We start from the raw sequence: 3,495 nt of genomic DNA on the forward strand, positions 1-3,495 counted from the left end.
AAGATTTTATCTATAGGGAACCTCACGGCGACGGCGACGACGACGGCGACGGCGACGCAGAAATCCGGTAGAAGTGTCCATATAATTGCTATCGCAATAAAAGTTCCTTTTATCTTGCCTGGCTCTTTCAATAGAGCGTCTTTTCTGCCTCGCTCTTCGGTGGGAGAACGTCTCGTTCGTGAAAAGAAATAAGGAACGATCATTGGCCACGAAAAGGTGCAGTGCAGAAAAAAAAAAGACTTGTTGCGTTCGCTACCGGCGATATGCATTCGCGCTCGTGACTCGACAAAAAGCGACCGGTGTGGCGCGCGTCAGCTCACGCTTCATTTACTTTTGCCCGTCGAAGCCGCCACAGCGCCAATCGCAAGTGGGGCCCCTCGCGGCTGCACTCGGATATCGCCGGCGCGCAAGGAAGAAGCGCAGAAACATGCACGCTTGCAGTAACGGAGGGACGCGCATGCGCGCAAGCGTCGGTATCGTCACCAGGGGTGCGACGCCAGTAGGCGAGGAGGACCGCTTCGCCACGCGCTCGCGTGCCCCGCAATATTTTGTCGCCGAGTGTACATATCGAGAGTGTTCACATTTGACGCACCTCCCAACTGTATGTTTGGCAAAGCTGCGGCAGCGCCTCGAGGTGCGTCACCGTTTGAGATCGCGGCCATTTCAAAGCTCACAATTTAGCAACGTCCCGCGTTCCTAACTTTACCAATCGCAAGAACCTGTTGAGATCTCTCAGAAAAACACGAAAACTTGCAATTCCTCGTCAAAAGCACGTACTGTGGCAGCCTCCAACGCGCAGCGCGATCGCACATACCCGCATAGCAGCGTAATGTGCCGGACGATAGATGGTGCTGTGATCGCAAAATGGTGGAATTCTCAATAAGAATATCTATAGTAGCAGCAACAAGTGAGTAGATATCATTGATGTATAAAAGAAACGCCAACGGTCCCAACACGGATCCGTGGAATACCACTGAGAACTCCAGTGGACTTCACGTGTAGTTATCTATGCGCAATGTTTTCTGACGCATAACTAAATAAGCTTCTGTCAATTTTAAGGCTTTATCATTGAGTCCTAATCTACTGAGTTTGAAAAGTAACTTTCGGTGCGAGAGCTTGTCGAAAGTTTTTCTAAAATCTATACTGATGACGTCAGTCTCTTGTCGGGCATCTGTGGAGTTGTAAAAATTGTGGAGCGTTTCCGTCAACTGTGGATGTCACAGTGGAAAGATCGCTCCTGAATTCACGTTAGTTGGAACAATGTAACTGATTTGTTTCAAGGTAACTCAAAACTTGCATGGCTAATATCTAGAAGCTTGCAGCACACTGCCGACAGCGATGTGGGGCAATAATTATTTAGATGGCCGCGGTCGCCACCTTTAAAACGGGAATTACTGTAGCCCCGTCCATTGGTAATGAATTAGTTCTAAGTGAGTTCTGAAAAATAATGTCCAAGTAAAACGACACCCATTCATCATAACGTCTAAGGAAGTCTTAGTATTCCATTTAGAGCACCAGCTTTCTTTAAGTCCAACTGAAGCAAAATCTGGAACATCAGAACTCGGCGTATAACACTGAGTTCCATAGAGCATGATTGGGTGTCGTTCCATTGTCGTTCTCATGGCTTCAATTTTTTTCATTGCCTTCAATAGCCAAGATATCTCGACAAATGTGGAAGCCAGAACCATTCTCCTTGATCTATTTCCGTTGCTTAAGATCTATTCGTACGTTCGCTCTGGATGTAGCATTGATCATTCGTTGGTATATAACATGTATGAGGGTGTGCTAATGTCCCTGCGTGCAAGCCCCCTGTCACATAGTACTTTCCAATATCATGCGCCCTCTATTGTAGCCAGGAAAAATTAAAACCACAGCAGCTATCTTCACCGAAAGAGATTATTTGATTATTTCTCAATAGGCTCTACAACTTCTTCATGCTTTACTTTAAAAGTTGATTAAGAAATTATTGTTCAATAATTATCTCTGCTCGTAGTAAAAATACTTTGAGTCGCTAAATATGGCAGTGAACAACACTAGCTGGTTGCATTCTCGTAAAGCACACGTGGATGTTTTAAGGCTTGGCACAAGTTACTAACATTTAATAGATGCTGATGGGCTAGTTGGTGAGTCATGATATAGATGAAGCTGCACACTTAAAACAGACACGTTGACGCACACATTATATAGCGCCTGTGTATGTCCTTTTTCATGTGTGCGTGAACTTGTCGGTTTTAAGTGCGCTGCTTCATCAATATGTTAGCTGAAACACCTTGTATAGGGCAATACGAGTACCCAACATATTCGCGATTCTTCGAAATAACTATTGCTTCAGTTGGCGCACCCAACAGATTGCTAGGATTTGCGAAATGCGCTGTATGCAAGAATAGCAAAGACGATGGCCGTATGCCGGTAACTATACGGCCACCTCGTTAGTGGCGCTTGCAGCTCCGAACTCGGCCATTATGCGTGTGCTTCATGCAGGAAGCATTGCATGAGGGGCTCCGCGGAATCTTCTTCTTCTTTCTGGGGTTTTACTTGTCAAAACCAGTTCTGATTATGAGGCACGCCATAGTGGAGGGCTCCGGATTAATTTTGACCACCTGGAAATCACCGTTTCTGTTTAACTTCCAGCGCGGCCATTTGGTCAGACGACATCAAACGCTAGCAGTTCACAGAAAAAAAGACCCATGTTATAATAACCATAAAACCCCTAAAACACATAAAACACACAAAACAGGAGCCATTGATATCGAGTAGAAAAAATGGTGTGCTTGAGGAGGGAAAATGTAGCGTTAACAGTGCGGCCGCAAATGATTACCGCCACATAGTGCGCTTTAACAGCGGCGGAAAAAGGCACGCGAGATTTGCCTTTGGTACGAGTCATGCTTGAGCGCATGCTTCGTGGATGCAAGCAGAGCACAACGCTGGTGGGTGCGAAACATCCCGGGGTCACAATGTGCGTGCATGCTGTCGACTTTCTGATGTAATCAACCGTTCCACGGATCACCGTATGGTCAGGTAAAAGTATAATCATTATAAAAAGGTCGCTGACTCATGTCAAAAAACAAAAATTGACGTTTCGAGATCTGTACAGATCCCTTGTTCACAATGAGCCGGTCACTGAGCCGGTACATATAAACGAGTCTTGTATAGTGACCGGCTCATTGTGAGCGAGGAATCTGTGCAAATTCCGAAACGTCAATTTTCTTTTTTACACTGGTCAGTGACCTGTTGTATTAATGATGTCGACTTGTCGGCTCTAGTGCAGGACTTCACGCCGACATGCATGTACGTAAGAAGCTGTATATGGCTAGGGTTCCGTGTATTTTTCGTGTTTGTGTGTCAACAATAAAATGTGAACGTGGGCCGATCCCGGAGATAGTGGAATACCGGGCCGATCCGCGGCGGAGGTGAAGCAGGCTTCAAGCAATCCGCCTCTAATAATAATAATAACAAATAATAATAAATGAAATAAATAAATCAAAATGAATTGGT

At 45.6% G+C, this 3,495-nt stretch overlaps 1 pseudogene; it reads right to left on the bottom strand.

The window, feature by feature from the left end:
* Positions 1 to 3,356: 3,356 nt before the first annotated feature.
* LOC119437935 (U2 spliceosomal RNA) lies at positions 3,357 to 3,495 on the bottom strand (annotated as a pseudogene).

Source organism: Dermacentor silvarum, chromosome 1 (assembly GCF_013339745.2).
Source record: "Dermacentor silvarum isolate Dsil-2018 chromosome 1, BIME_Dsil_1.4, whole genome shotgun sequence".
NCBI classification, from domain to species: domain Eukaryota; kingdom Metazoa; phylum Arthropoda; class Arachnida; order Ixodida; family Ixodidae; genus Dermacentor; species Dermacentor silvarum.